Source organism: Symphodus melops (genome assembly GCF_947650265.1).
Source record: "Symphodus melops genome assembly, chromosome: 7".
Classification (NCBI taxonomy): domain Eukaryota; kingdom Metazoa; phylum Chordata; class Actinopteri; order Labriformes; family Labridae; genus Symphodus; species Symphodus melops.
This window is the reverse complement of record NC_136697.1, coordinates 7,007,676-7,024,204: the sequence shown is the minus strand read 5'-3', so window position 1 is coordinate 7,024,204 and position 16,529 is coordinate 7,007,676. Positions and strand designations below refer to the sequence as shown.

The 16,529-nt window shown below is 41.0% G+C and overlaps 2 long non-coding RNA genes across 2 annotated transcripts in view; one reads left to right on the top strand and one right to left on the bottom strand.

Annotated features, from left to right (window-relative positions):
* Positions 1-8,238: 8,238 nt before the first annotated feature.
* Positions 8,239-16,529, bottom strand: part of LOC306826490 — a 207,053-nt gene continuing 198,762 nt past the window's right edge. Inside the window, exon 3 of the long non-coding RNA XR_013779435.1 lies at positions 8,239-8,704. This is a non-coding gene — a long non-coding RNA (uncharacterized lncRNA). The remainder of the gene's footprint in view (positions 8,705-16,529) is intronic.
* LOC306827122 lies at positions 14,052-16,518 on the top strand. The gene is made up of 3 exons (XR_013779582.1): positions 14,052-14,360; positions 15,710-16,015; positions 16,131-16,518. It is a non-coding gene; the product is annotated as an uncharacterized lncRNA (long non-coding RNA).

The following is a 16,529-nucleotide window of genomic DNA, read 5'->3' as shown; positions in this document are numbered from 1 at the left end:
GATCATCCTCAACAACCTCCGCCCCCTGCTAACTTTGAACCTGGATCCCCTGCAGTTCACCTACCAACCAGACATCGGGGTGGATGACGCCGTCATCTACCTGCTGCACAGATCCTGGACTCACCTGGAGAACACCGGCAGCACTGTGAGGGTCATGTTCTTTGACTTCTCCAGTGCCTTCAACACCATCCAGCCCGCACTGCTCAGGGAGAAGCTAGAAAGAGCTGGAGTAGACTGTCACCTGGCTGCATGGACGACTGACTACCTGTCCAACAGACCACAGTACGTAAGGCTCCAGGACTGTGAGTCTGACATGGTGGTCTGCAGCACAGGGGCCCCACAGGGGACAGTGCTCTCCCCCTTTCTCTTCACCTTGTACACCTCGCACTTCTGCTACAACTCTGGGAGCTGCCATCTGCAGAACTTCTCTGATGACACCGCCATCGTGAGGTGTTTGCCCAAGGGCATCAAACAAGAGTACAGGCAGATCATCATGGACTTTGTCGACTGGAGCGAGCTCAACCACCTTCAGCTCAACGCCAGCAAGACTAAGGAGATGGTGATAGACTTCAGCAGGAAGCCACCTCAGACTGCACCGGTGAACATCCAGGGTCTGGGCATTGAGATGTACCTGTGTGTTCACCTCAACAATAAACTGGACTGGTCACACAACACAACGCCCTGTACACGAGGGGCCAAAGTCGACTGCATCTGCTGAGACAACCGAGGTCCTTTGGAGTGTGCAGGACTCTGTTAGGGACGTTTTATGACTCTGTGGGGGCTTCTGCACTTTTCTCTGCAGTGGTCTGCTGGGGAGGAGGGAGCACAGAGAGAGACAGGAAGAGACTGAACAGACTGGTCAGGAGGGCCGGTTCTGTCCTGGACTGTCCTCTGGAGGATTTTGGTGACGCTGACATCCATCATGGACGACTCCTCTGGTTAAGTAAAAGTTGAATAAAAAAGTTAAAGAGACAGAATATCAAAACATGTCATACTGGCATTTATGGAGCAGTGTGTTGAGCAGACACTAGGGGGAGTCAGAGTGAAGGTTCATTCTGGTCTGAACAGAATATCAGTCATATGAGGTGATAACTGCAGGGGGGTAGAGGTCATTTCATATATAGACAGAGTTAATATCAGAGAAGTGTTCTGAGATCTGGCATGAATAATTAAATAAACACAAGTATATTTTGTCTTTACACAGTGAGATCCTGTGAGTGTGTCTAAAACATTTAATACAAACTTTTTAAAATAGACTTTAGATATATTACTCTTATTAAAACTTTTTAAAATAGACTTTAGATATATTACTCTTATTAAAACTTTTTAATTCATGATAAATTATTTTCAACTGAACTGAAAGGCCTTCTTTAAAGAAAAAGAAAAAGTTGTACATTTACTAAAAGCACAACTGGGATATTGTTTGAGATTATGAAGGCACTAATATGAAGGCTTGAATTTCCCTTGGGATCAATAAAGTATCTATCTATCTATCTATCTATCTATCTATCTATCTATCTATCTATCTATCTATCTATCTATCTATCTATCTATCTATCTAATAGTCACTGACCTCTAATCAGATTTACGTTTGTTTGTTTGTTTGTGTGTTTAATGTTGTTTCAAACATCCTCTTATCTGTGAAATGTTTTCGTCTAAAGTGAAGGATGAGTGTATCAGATAGAAATCAAGAAAGAGAAACATCTACAGTTCAGAAGAATAAATATTCACCACATTATTTAAACCTTTACAAAGAAATCAAAGATACACATGTTCATAGTGAGGTCTAATGGCTGATATACCGTAGTCTTCTTTTACAGATGAAGACAGGAAACATTTCAGGAACTGGTCGTGGATCTGAGAAGGGCTTCAGTGTGGTCGTTGTGGAGGATTACTGGGAGTATATCTGGACAATAAACTGGACTGGTCCAAGAAGACAGAGGCCGTCTACAAGAAGGGTCTGAGCCGCCTCTTCTCCCTGAGGAGGCTGAGCTCCTTTAACATCTGCAGGACGATGCTGAGGATGTTCTATGAGTCTGTGGTGGCCAGTGCTGTCCTTTTGTGGCTGTGTGCTGAGGCAGCAGGCTGAGGGTAGTGGACTCCAACAGACTGATCCTCCAGTGATGTTGAGGGGATGGAGCTGGACTCTCTGACGGAGCGCTGTCAGAGAGCACCATGCTGTCTAAGGTGCAGGTCATCTTGGAGAATGTCTCCCAGCGCCTCCTGCTGGTCAGACTCAGGAGCACATTCATGGCATTGGGAATGAGGAAAACCTTAATGTCCTTTAAAGGATGAATACATGTTTGATTGAAGGATTGATCCTCCATTATTCATCATTTATTATTGATTTAAACTGTGCAGTACTCTGGATCTTAAACGCTCAATAATCTTTCCATTAACTCAACATGCAATACTGAAACTACTGAGAAATACTCTCTGTGTTTTTGTACATGGCTCATTTATTTCATAATCTGCACTTTATACAAAGCTTATTCTGTAATAACATGCTGCTTGTTACACTCTGTCTTGTACTTAATGCTTTATCTCTAATTTAGATTCCTTATTTCAGTCATATTTCTGTTTATTTCACAACATTTCTTCTTCTATGTTTTGTGTTAGAGCTGCTGTAAGGATCAAATCTCCTCCTGGGGTAAAAGTATTTCTGATTCTGATTTAAAGATTGAACACAAACTTGAAACTTTCCACTCTTCCTGATAAGAGTTCCTTCTTGTGTTCCTAAAGTGATTGAAACATATCCACATCAGTGATGAGATCAGTGTGTCTTCACATTAACACCTGTCTATTAACACACAGGAAACAGAGGATGCTTACTGTATCCTGTCTGTTGATACTTAGCTCCGCCTCCTCCCTCCTTCAAAACCTCAGACTCTGTAGAAAACCACACAGCAGCTCCAGCCCAGCTGTCAATCATGAGTCAGCAGCAGGGGCTGATGGGAGTTCTGAGGACCTGTTAGAAAGCACTCAGCTCAGTCTGACCCCACAGCTCGTCCTGGTTTGACTTCACTTCTCCTCAGGTCCACCAGAGAAAAACAACAAAATGTTTCTCCTCCCTGCTGTGGCTCTGTGCTGTGTGTGCTCAGGTGAGTGTTTCCAGCCAATCAGGAGCCAACAAACTCAACCTTGAATAAACCAGCCCTGTCTCTGTGTGATGAATGTAACTCAACTGTGTGATTATACTGATCTGGTTTTAACATGACCTCATGGAGGAGGTGAAAAAATGAATGTGAATAAACCGTCACACTAACCTTCATCTGTCTGTTTCTCTATAGCGCTGGCTGCCATGACAACAGAGCTCAAACAGGACGGTTTGTCTCTGACCAGGAAAGTTGGAGAAAACGTCTCCTTCACATGTGAACGTTTAGACCAGTGTGATTATGATTATGTGCACTGGTACCAGAAAAAAGACACAGAAACATTCACAGGGATTCTGTGGATTGATAAACGTGATGGTGACGTGGACAAAGATGATTACAATCATACTCAGAAAGATGATTTCTCAGCTGTGATCAAACAGAATGGTGTTGAGCTGCAGATCCAGAAGGTTAAATCCTCTCATTCAGCCACATACTACTGCTCCTGTTGGAAAGATGTTCCCCACAGTGAGAAATGATCCGAGCAGGCTGAACAAAAAGCAACAGATGAGCAGAAGTCAGATAAAGTTTGTGACAGGAAGACAGCAGTAAACCACAGCTCACTGAGTCCTTCACCTCCATCACACACACAATGAACTGAGGGATTATTTTACTGCTGTCTGGATCGATTCTTTATTTGATTTCTTTCAAATAAATAATAATCCTGACAGCTAGCTTGACAACCACACATTACAGAATTAATGAACTAACTAACATAATATATTTCAGTCTGGTTGTCACAACACATGAACCTTAGAGTAAGCCAGTGTCTGGGGGTCAGAGCAAAGGACAACCAGAAACAACTAGAACAGCCAGAAGACACCGATCAGCTATGTAAATTAGAAGTCTGTCTCAAGGACATCAGGACCTGATGACCAGAAACATTTTGTTGCTTAACTCAGACAAGACTGAAGTTATTATGTTTGGACCTAAGAACCTCAGAGAGACTTTCTCTGATGATATATAACGGCCCTTAGTGGTATCAGAGTGGCCTCTAGTAACACTGTTAAGAACTTAGGAGTTCTCTTTGATAAGGATTAGTCCTTTAACTCCCACATTAAACACATTTCAAGGACAGCTTATTTTCACCTTGGTAATATCTCTAAGATCAGGCAGATGTCACAAAATGATGCTGAAAAACTAGTTCATGCATTTGTTACCTCCAGGTTGGATTACTGTAATTCTCTTTCATCAGGGTGCTATGGTAAATCTCTAAAGACCCTTCAGCTAGTTCAAAACACTGCAGCTCGTGTTCTGACGAGAACTAGGAAAAGGGACCACATGACTCCTGTATTGGCTTCTCTTCACTGGCTCCCTCTTTAATAGAATTTAAAATCCTTCTTCTCACCTACAAAGCTCTAAACAGTCAGGCACCATCCTATCTTAAAGAGTTAATTGTACCATACTACCCATCGAGAACATTACGCTCCCAGAATGCAGGCCTGCTCGTGGTACCTACGGTCTCTAAAAGTACTATGGGAGGTAGAGCCTTCGGTTATCAGGCGCTGCTCCTCTGGAATCGTCTACCAGTCGGAGTCCGGGAGGCAGACACACTAGGTACTTTCAAGAAGTGCAGGAAGAGCAGCTGTTAGCCGTCCTCATAGCCCCAAAGTGCACGGGGGCGTCATGGTTTCCGAGCCTGCAGATGTTGCTGTCAGGCCAACCGTGGGATATTCCGTGGCGGGGGGACGCGCTCCTCCAGGCGAGGGGAGTGATCCGGGTTTACCCGGAGATCGGCCAACGCCTGTGGGCTTGACCGCTGAACGGGAGCATTTAGAGAGACTGGGTCTCTCAGGAGGTTGTGCGTACTATCCAAGGTGCCAGAGCTGTGTCAACTAGAGCAGGGTTTCTTAACCATGGGGCGCTCGCGGCCCTTCGAAGGGCCGCGAGCGCCACCTGCAGGGCCGTGAGGGGATAATATGTTTGCATCTGTGGGCCGTAAGGGCCGTGATCGTTGGCCTGCAATATACTCTCCGACCACCAGAGGCAGTATCATCAGTTAGAAGTAGGCCTACATCACGAGAAGGAGAAGAATATTTAGCTTAACGTCTACGGAGAAGTCTCAACTCTGCTAGGTGACTACCCTGAGGCCCCGTTTACACGGAGACGCTATGACAGAAATGCATCGAAACGACCGCACTCCGGATTCGAAGTTCAAACCGTCTACACGGCAGGTCTTGCCTGAGTGAAAACGATGTAGTTGTCACGCCCGGCCAGTAGAGGGCAGTGGAACTTTACAACGCGACACTCAGCAGTATAACTACTTCCTCCACAACATCCTGCTCAGCGGCTAGTTCTCCCAAGTCTTACCTAAATGCTGCGTATGGTCGCCCTGTGCTTGGGTAAAGGTTGAACTATTTGCCGCAAGTATTCGTTGCTCTTTCGGTGGCGACATACACGATGTATCATATCAAGGTTCTGTTTTAAAAGACGATACAACGCCAATAGCTGCTGAAGCACATAGCCGCCGCCATTGTTGTTTGTTCTCGACTACTGCGCATGTCCAAATGTTTCGTCTTACTGTCACAGGGTCTCCGTGTAAACGGGGCCTGAATCTGAATGGAAACGTCATGGAGAGGTTCTTAAAACGAAAAAATAATGACGGCAACGGGGGCAGCGCTACACAAAACAGAATGCTCTTTTTAATTTCACCAACCTACCTAACTTCATTGAGCACCTAATTTTATTGCTTTTGTTGCTAAGTTTATATTGTGTTACTTATTTGACAAACATGCACTAAAACATGATTTTATATGAGCAAAATTAATTAAATGATCTTAACTTGTGCAAGGTTTTATGCATAATTAGCCAATGTATAGGTTATATATTGATTAAAAAACATACAAATGAAGAACAGTATTCATTATTACAACATAGTGACACAAATAGCTATTAAATAAAAATGACCACAAAAGTTAAATCAGAACCATTCACTCGATTGGGCCCCAGACTACCTTGCCCTGAAAATGTTGGGCCCCAAGGTCAAAAAGGTTAAGAAACCCTGAACTAGAGCGTCTTATTCCGCGAAGTGGACAGCTTTTCAACGCTGGTGTGTTGATTCAACTACATGTCCCCTGTCTCATGTGCTCTCTTTCCTCCAGCTGTTGATGGACAGAGGGTTGGCTTTCAGCACGGTTAAAACCTATGCTGCCGCCATTTCATCATGTCCTGAGGGTTTTGGTGACAGATCGGTGTTTAGTCATCCTTTGATGAAACGGTTTTGAAAAGGCGTGCGGAGGAGCAGACCTGTGTGTCGGTCTCTGGTCGCTCAGTGGGATTTAGCGTTGGTTTTATGCACGCTCATTAAAGCGCCATTTGAACCGCTGGACCAGATTTCCATCAAATTTCTGTCACTCAAAACTGCCTTGCTTTTGGCTCTGACATCAGCAAAGAGAGTGAGTGATTTATCTGCTCTTTCTGAGGCTCCTTCGTGCCTCAGGATTCAAGGAGATGGCAGTTCGGCTACTTTACGCCCTGGTTGGTTACGCCCTAACACAGCGTTGACGCCTAAAAATCTCACTCGCACTTTCAGATCAAGAGTGATATCTTTGACTGGTTTCTTTCTTCCTCCTCATAGCTCTGAGGAGGAGGCCACTTCACATCTTCTCTGTCCCGTGCGCTCTATCTTGCTACGTTGCGCGCACGGCTGCGCTGCGTCGCTAACACCGTTTTTGTGCATTACAGAGAACAATCACAGGGGCTTCCCTTGTCTGCTCCAGTGGGTGTGGACTGTAGCTGTTTCCGTTCTACGTTCGTGAAGCTTTTTTACGGCCCTCATGGGCGCTGTCATCTTGGAATTTTGCAACCAGAGTCTGCGCAGTAGGGTCCGGCGGGAGGAGCCCTGGCAACACGCCCCGCCCACTTTGCGTACCGCTCTGATAGCTTACGCAGCCCAGCTACGCCAAGAACTTAAGAATCTTTACGGAGAGAAATTCATCTACCGACCATAAACGTGAGTACAAAACCACCATATATTTCAAGTCAAATATCTAAACGTAGTTCATTCAGAAATTAAGAAAATCACACTTTTTATATTAATTATTGAATTTAAACGTTTTTTCGTGTCCTGTATGTCTTGTTTATTGCTACTGGATGCCTTGAATTTCCCTCAGGATCTATCTATCTATCTATCTGTCTATCTATCTATCTGTCTGTCTATCTGTCTATCTATCTGTCTATCTGTCTATCTATCTATCTGTCTATCTATCTGTCTATCTATCTGTCTATCTATCTGTCTATCTATCTGTCTATCTATCTATCTATCTGTCTATCTATCTGTCTATCTATCTGTCTATCTATCTTCTTTAACTCTGTGGGTTATTAAACCTTTTATTTTTGGCAAAAAACGAACTAAAACTATTTTTAGCTAAGTTAGCAACATAAGCTGTGTACAGATCTAACATATGCTGGTGAAAATATGTTATATGATTGAAAGTAGTGGTGCACATAGTACTAAAGTCATATCTGCTGTCAGTAGTTACTTCAGTTCTATGTACATTTACAGAGTATATGTGTTTCTGTGCATAACTGTGGAGTTGGTAAATGAATCTGTTTCATTAAGGTTTCTGTTTGTATGGACCTTTTCTCTGGTTCTTTTCCTTGTCTAAGATGTTTATCTCATTGTTTTTCATTATCCTCATTTTAGAAACAAGGAAGAAGAAAGATGGCTGATAGATACCCCTGCCAGCTCACCTGATGGTCTCTCTTACTTTGTTCTCCTCTCGGTGAACACCTTTGGACTGTGGAAGGAAGAGAGCATGCAAACTACTCACAGAGACATTCTGTCAGACAGGGATTCAAACCAGTAACCTCCTCACTTTTATAACTGAACCATCATTCACACTATGTGTTATAAATCAAATAAAGTATTCATTGATTTAAACCTTTTCTCTCCTGTTTTAAGCTGTAAAAACACAGAATGTCTCATGTTCTTGTAGGGCAATGACAGAAGTCACAGCTGGGAAACAAATAGCTTTAAAAGTACATCAACACTCGAGTGCTGAACATTTAATGCAGGTTAGTGTTAAAGACAGCATGCACATAAAGACAGTAGAGTGGTATGATACAGACACGACTGAGAAGGCAATTACATTATTATATTTTATTCAATCACATGAAATGTAACACTAGTCTTGTAACTTTAACAAATACAGATTGTGCTTAAAAACATAGTGTGGTATTTTAAGCTACTTTCTTTCACTTGATTGTTCAGTTAGATGGAGGTAGTATTTAAGGTTTTTGTGGGTTATACAGGTTTGACAGAGGCAAATGAGTGAACAGTATGTTAAAGTTAAAGCAGATTAATCTAAAAATAACAAAAACAAAATGTGGCTTATAAGAAAAACCTCGGTATTAAACAGCCTCTCTTCTCTTCCGTTCATCTTTTGAATGAATAGTCAAACATTGCTCAGGACGTGCGAGCTGCGTCCTCTGTGGCTCAGGCGCGACACTCGGCCCACTGTTTCACATCAGACCGCCGTCCAGTGTAAGATCAGACCAAACGCCCTGGAAAGAGAAGCAGTGGTCAGGTCCTGCAATCCTCCGAGGACGAGCTGGAAGAGAGAGAGAGAGAGACAACATGAGAAACAGGAAATCCTCAGTTTAATGTAAAATATGTTGGTGAAAACAGGGAAATACATATTAAAAGACATAAAATCTCCATTAATGATTATAGATGCAAAATAAAAAACATTAATATATAATTTTGGGAGAAACGTGATCTTTATGCCTTCTTTTATTGAGCCTGTCTGTCTCCTCCTAACCACCATAACAAGCAGCCTGTTTTTGTAGTCTGTGTCAGGTTTTGTGAAGTTATAACACCATTTATTAATAAGCGTCATTAAATGTACAACATGATCAACTTGTGATTATTGGATTGGTAGTGTGTGTGTCAGCTCATGCTGAATATTTGACAGGTTTAAGCAGCGTAATGCTCGGTTAATATTATATTACACCACCGCTGATTGTTGTTTGTGTTCACGTTTCTGTCAGTCTCTTAAATCAGACAGAAGTTAAATCAGATCTTACTTTAGTATTATCCTGATATCTAGAGAAATATTCTACCTCATTATACAGTATTATAAATATCAGGCTGCATGGTGACATGTTAATCTCTGTATAACACACTCTTTACACAGACTGTAAACATGTACACATCAGTAATTATACAGGACAGATTTATAGTATTTAGCTTTGTTTTTGTCCTTGATACTTTTTTAAAAACCTTACCAGACCTATTTATTATTTACTGAAACATAACTGTACAGTCAATGAACGGCATCTATGAGCTGATTTTAATTAAGATGTTTTGGTTTTAAATACAATTTCACTCACAAAAACGATATAACAATATCAAGAAACACAGTATGTCAGTTCTTAGGTTTGCTCATATTAAAAAGTAAAATAAAAAGATAAATCATACCTGATAACTAACCTAGCTTAGACTGCTAATATGTTAGCTCGCTCGATAGCGCTTTAAGCAATGACACATAAATCAAACTTTATTACTTACCGAAAAAACTGCAAAGCTACCTTAGAGTCCACAGGTCCGTGACATTAGTTTACTGCTGAATAAACAGCTTTCACCAGCTCAAAAAAGACGAAAAGACTGAACAGAAAAGCTCCGTGGGTCTCGGCTTCACTTCACGACGTAACTGCTTATTTACGAAGAGCGCTACGCAAGGTCCGCGGCTGTCAATCATCGCCATGTATGACGTCAAATCCCGTTTTTTAACCTCAAATAACTTATTTAAAACAAACTTCACAGAAAAATGAGCACTTGAACACCATGTAGGGTGATAATATCTAATGATCACAGCAGAGTTTAGGTCTGGAAAAAAATTATGTGACCAGTATTTTAACTTAACAGTTTGACCCAAGTCCCGTCTGTTATCATTGAGGAGGCGGGGTTTATGACCTATACTGCAGCCAGTCAGTAGGGGGCGATCTAAAAAAAAAAGCTTCACTTCACAGGGGACCTTGTCCCGTCCATTATTTTTACAGTCTATGGTCTGCTCAGTGCTGATCACACTGGCTGTGTGATGCTATGAGGCTTATCTGTCATCTGGCATGGATCCTCCAGTGAGCGTCAAAGCTCACTCCACCAGGGGCATTTCTTCCTCTATGGCTCTGCACAGAGGAATGACAGTAGAAGATATCTGCTCTGCAGCTTCATGGTCTTCACCCTGTTCATTCATTCGTTTCTATTTGTGGGATGTTTCCCTTTTCTCGATGACTCACTCCATCCTGAGTGTTTTGTCTGAGTGAGTTTTTCCTCTGTGACATTTCTCCTCCTCTACCTGTCGGTGTGTGGAGTGCAGGTTGTTGTTACATTATTGGGTAATTGACTGTCATCATGTTGTTCATATTCATCACAACAGTTGGCTATTCCCGGCCTTAACTCATCTTTAATGTGTTTCATTGATGCCGCGCCATGAAGGCGCTGATGGGCACGTACATTGACTCACGTTCAGCGGCTGGACATGGATCAGTTTGGATCTTTTTATATCAGGTTTGTTGTGCTTGTGGTACCGAACGGACCCAGAGGCATAGACCACATCCTGCTTCGCCTTTAATCCACTTTAATCCACGACTTTAATCTACTCAGCATCTGGAGTTACAGTACATCGCTAACGGTCTCCAAAGCACCATGTGGTCCTCTCCTTTATGGCAAAAACACAATTCAGGCTAATCTTCAGCTAGCATCATCACATGATTTTATATGTTGGTAATTCATCAACATGTATGATACATGTTTTTCTACCTTAATCAATTTTCTTTGGCACACGAGTTCATTCAGTTGACAGATAAAAAAATTACATTTACATACAAAAAATATATTTTTGAGAAAAAAAACATGCTTACCACAGACCACATGTGGTCCTCTCCTTTATGGCAAAAACACAATGGTCACATGACCACAAATGTGTTCCGTTGCCTAGATACAGGGGGTGTCTTAAATGACTCTGTTCTCCCTTTTCGTTCGTTGTGTTAAACAATTACACACACACACACGCTAACACTGACCTCGTGTGGCGCTGTTTGGACGGCAGACAACACGCAGCTAAACTTACTTAAATAGTTTCTCAATTCACGTTCATACAATATATATATATATATAAAAAAAGTTTTAAACTCTACACTTTAGGTAAGTTTCTTAAAGAATATATTGCAGGTTAAAGATACCAGGGATCTAATCATAGGATAATGACTTAAAAATACTAATTTGATAGAAATGTGTAAATGAATAAACCATCGGGTCTCCTGGAAACATTTAATTACATTTTCTCTCTTTACTTCCACATTAGACAGTGACATATCATGAGGGAGTGCAGCTGAAGCCCCATCTGTTTAACATTGAAAAGCATGGATGGAATTATGAACCTGCTGGACGTGATGAAGACCAGGAACAGGGCAGGATGAGGAGAAATAACGGCCACAGAAGAGAAGGTGAATTGTGCTGTGAGGAGAAGCAGTGGAGAACAGAGCAGGTGTCCTGATGAGTGACGGGTGCTAGTGATATCTAAGCTAATGCTGTGTTCACGTCAGTTTTTGTTAAGTTTGTAATCGTATATAGTAACTTAACAAGTAGAGTTAGGATAAGTGTAAGTACTGATCATTGACCATTAAGTTGTCTGGGATTGCCTTGTAAAAACAGCAAATCTGTACGATGGGAGACATGGAGCCCGATCATACAGCAGCAAAGAGCCTACAGCACAAATGTTTTTATTTGTATATTTTATTGCTGATGCAGCTCAGTGCTCACGTTTTTAAATAGCAACAAAAGAGAAACGTAAAGCTTGTGTTTTTGTTTGTTTCCAAACTGCTGTTTATACAAACAGAGCAAACTCTCTGATGCGTGAAGTCTTCTATTATATTATTATTCATAATTAATTATTAAACAAACATTCTTCGACCTATTGAAATTTGTATATGCACTTACAGTATATGGAGTCAGAAAACCAAAATGTAAGACTTAAGGTGCTCAGTTTACGTCGGGCAGCATCTCTGACAGATGCTTGTTTACTTTTGCACCGGGAGCCGGGCTCGGGGCTGCAGCTGCTGCTGATGGTGAACCTGCTGTTGCCTTCTGACCAGACCGTACCCACCATCAGTCTGACCCGGTCCTGGCTTTGGTTTCCCATCCTGAGCTCCATCAGATCATCAGGCTCATAATCTTCCTGCCGAAAATGAGTACCACAGACAACCACGATTTTTTTTGACCATAGAGTCTTCATCTGCTCAAAACAAACCAGGCACGAAAGCTACAGTAACTCCTTGTTTACTCTTCTTGTGGAAATGGTTAAATGTTGAGTTTGTGCTGGATGTACTGGATACAATCTTAAAGGGGCTTCAACTATCTTGATGACTGGTCTAATTTAACGTAATATGATGTAAGAAACACAATAAAGACAATTCTGAAACGCCGGCTCCCACTCACTTCTGTCTGCTGCATATCTAATTAAAGCAGGGTCACAGGGAGAGAGTCCCCCATGCTACGTAATATGATAAACAGCGACACTGAGAAGGGCCACTTTTTGTTCTCAATTTTTGCCTTTTTGTGTTTCAGAACATTTCAAATCAAGAATTGACTTCTTCTAAAGCCTTTATCAGACCATTTTAAGTGTTAATTTACAAAAAATGTAACCTGCTATATGCTCTTTAACAAGAAGCTAAAAAAACATCTTTAGAAAACAAAGTTTGGAGATAAAAACAGAAAATATTCAATTTTAGCTGAAAAAGTGTAATATAAATAAATGTGCTCAGATACGATGCTTCCTCTCAGCGTCATAGACAGACGGACAGACGGCTGACCAACCGAAGATAGATAGATGGATGGATGGATAGAAACTTGACATAGAGGAGTCGTTCAGGAGCTTCTAGCATGGACTTGTGTGTTTATTGTTCTCTGTCTCAATTCATCCCCTCAGTGATCCCAGACATGGAGTCTGTGCATATCAGCTTTTCTTCTCGGGCCACTTCTACACAACCACTCCTCTGACGGACTGACACACTGTCTTTAAGTTTGCCCCACAGCAATGTAATGTACCAAGAAGGATGATGTGTTTTTGTGGTAAGTAAATAGACTTGAGCTTTTACACAGCATGTCACACCTCCACATTCACACGCTGATGGTAGAGGTTTCTATGTAGAGAGACTAACAGAAGGAACTAATCTCACTCATACACAACCAGCGAAGCAGCAGGAGCAACTAAAGGTTAAATGTTTTGCCAAAGGACACATCGGACATGTTGCTGAAGGAGCTGGGGATTGAACCCTCCACCTTCTGGACGACACATGGAGGCACAGTGGACCCAAATAGTGGGGGAAAAATACTTCTTTTTCATTTGCACCATGTCATTGTATATGAATGAATTATTAATACTGATGGATACTTTACATAGCAGCCTCTACCATCAGTGTCTGAATGTGGTGTGAAAAGCTCGATGCTAACACATACAGGAACATTTCAATAACTGGCTAACAGAATTAACATCCTGATTATTTTAATGTAGCAAACATCTATTTTACTTAAAGTAACTCAACAAACACCAGCATACACACTCGTACTTACAGGTATGTTTCCTAAACTCTGTGGAGACAAACTTTAACAAACTGCTGAGTCATCCTCGTCTGATCTGCTGCTCTTAATAAACAGTCAATGCTCTGATCCAGTGACACTGCAGGACTCGCTCTTGCCTGCTGGATCACATAACTACATTTAGTACTACGTGGGTAATGGACACTGGACAGTCTGTAGTAATATCGGGGGGCTCGATGGCAAAGTGAAGTGAGAACAGCTTTCTATCATGAGATCATAAATGAGCAAACTAGCAAAGAGTGGAAAAAGAGAGCTCAGTTCATCCCCAGTACTCGATCCACTGGTGGAGTTACAACAAAGTGAAGTCATTGATTTCCTCCTCAGGGGACCAAGAAGGTCTGTACGACTCTTCAAACCAGTCCATTCATCCATCCTTCAGTTCAAACATTGTAAGAAAAGAAACAACAGACATCACTGTTAAAGGAGAAACATTCAGAGAAGAAGAAACAAGGAAGAGACGCTGAGGTAGAAATGTGTTTGAAGTTTGATCCTGGTTCATGATTTGTGTTGTTCAGCAGCAGACAGGTTTTTGTATCACATCTTTTCACTGTGGGAGAGCACGTTGTTTATCCAGATCTTTGGCTCTGGAACGAGACTCTGTGTTTCAGGTAAGAATAAACTTTGATTTCCTTCAGTCGTCTGAAATGTGACTTTAATGACTTGTTGCTGCTTGAGACGTGAAATATTAAAGTTTTTATAATAAGAGGAGATTGTTTTCAATGCGTGCAGCTATTGAGACATAAAAAGATGTTACCTCTAAATAGATGTTCAAATCTCAACACATAAAGTGATTCTGTTTTCTGCAGTATAAAACTAATAGATATAAATATGATGTTAATAATGTTACAGACATCCAGAACAACTCTTCTTTAAATGAAACTACATCATTGACAATCTGTCTTTTTTATTTATAATCTCTGCAAATTAACTGTAAAGTTTAAAGAGTTTGAGGCTCAATAAGAGGTTCATTAAAAATAACTAACAAGGTTTCAGGACAAGAAGTACAGCTGACGAGGCGACTCCAAAGAGTTTCTGATCTTGACCGACGTAGAAGAAAAAGACTTTGTCTGAATGAAACGCTTTAAAAAGGATCAAATAGTCAAAGCGATGATTGTTGGACTCAAACTTGAAGATGTTCTTGATGCTCATGCTGCTCATTGATATTATTCTATAATACAGAATGAAAAACTGTTTTTCAGAGACAATCATTTGAACTATATGTTGTCGAATATCACATGTTATCATTCGTCCATTTTAATGTCTCCTCGTGGATTTATGAAACCTTTGTCTTTAGTTTATAAATCAACTTTGACCTTATTTTACATTTCTAAACACAACATTGAATATTTCAAAAATAACAAACACACTGAAATAACTGTGGTGAGGATTTTGTTCATCTGTAGTAATTAGAGTAAACAACATGGTTTATATATATTTAGTTTTTAATTTACTGAAAATTATAAAAGATTTTCCTGAATGTTAATATGTAATTTATATATATATTTAAACCCAGATAAATATCAGACTTGTTTTTATTGCATGAAAATATATTTGAATGAAATGATAAACTGCATGATAAAACATAATCTAATGTATAAATACAGAATATCACAAAGTATAAAACTATATTATTCCATTGCTGCTATAATCCTACTTTGTTTTTATTTTCATGGATTTAATTTGTACTCACTTCAATGTTTTCTTTTCTTCTTAAACAAATCTAACTGATCTGGTATTATAATCAACAGATTCATGTATCTTCATTCACCATCTTTAATTTGATATTATTCATGTGTTTGTGTTTTCACTTCAACTGAACTTGGAACTGTAGTAACGAGTGTCTCAGAGAGCAGAGTTCATGTAGTTTTAGGATCACACTGAATGCTGCTGACTGTGTGTGTGTGTGTGTGTGTGTGTGTGTGTGTGTGTGTGTGTGTTGCTTGTTCCTCTTTCATAGACGAGCAGGTGGTGAAGCCCGTGGTGAGCGTGTACCCGGCAGCATCCAGAGGCCGGCTGGAGGAGAAGAGCTCCCTGCTGTGTGTGGCCTCAGCCATGTTTCCTCCTGTGGTCAGATTCTCCTGGAGACGACGAACGAAGAGCGGATGTTTAGTGGAGCTGCCCTCTGCTGACGGACAGCAGCTGAAGCTGGGAGAGTCTGGATGTGCTGCCTCTATCTTACCAATCTCTAAGATCAAGATCAGCTATGAATACATCTGCTACGTGCAGCACGAGGGGGGAACAGTGGAGACTTGGATAGATACAGGTAATGAAGGCTTGGTGACTTTATGATTCATCTTTATTTAATGATTCTGTTAAAAGAGAGAAAAACAGAGGACTGACATTGTTGATTTTATTTTTTTCTGTTCCATCTCCTCCAGTGGATCCCTCTGTCCCGTCTCCATACAAGGTGAAGCTGCTCTTGCTGCTCTACACAGTGCTGACAGTGAAGAGTCTGGTGTACTGCTGTGGACTCTTCCTGCTGACCGTCCTCAGGAACAAGAGTCTGTCCACAAACTGCACACATGCTGGATGACTAAGTTATACTCTATTTTATATCCCACCATCATCTCTGAAAGGTATCTCATTTATCGCTTAGATGAATTTAAAAAATGTATATATATATATATGCAGTTTTTAGAGCTATTAGCGGCTGTAATCCATTCTGAATGACTCAGTCTCTCGTAACAAGCTCTCATTAAAGTTTCACACTGCAGAGAATAAAATGTACAGGAAGATATGAATACAAGCACACACATTAACCAGGAACAAAAATCTCA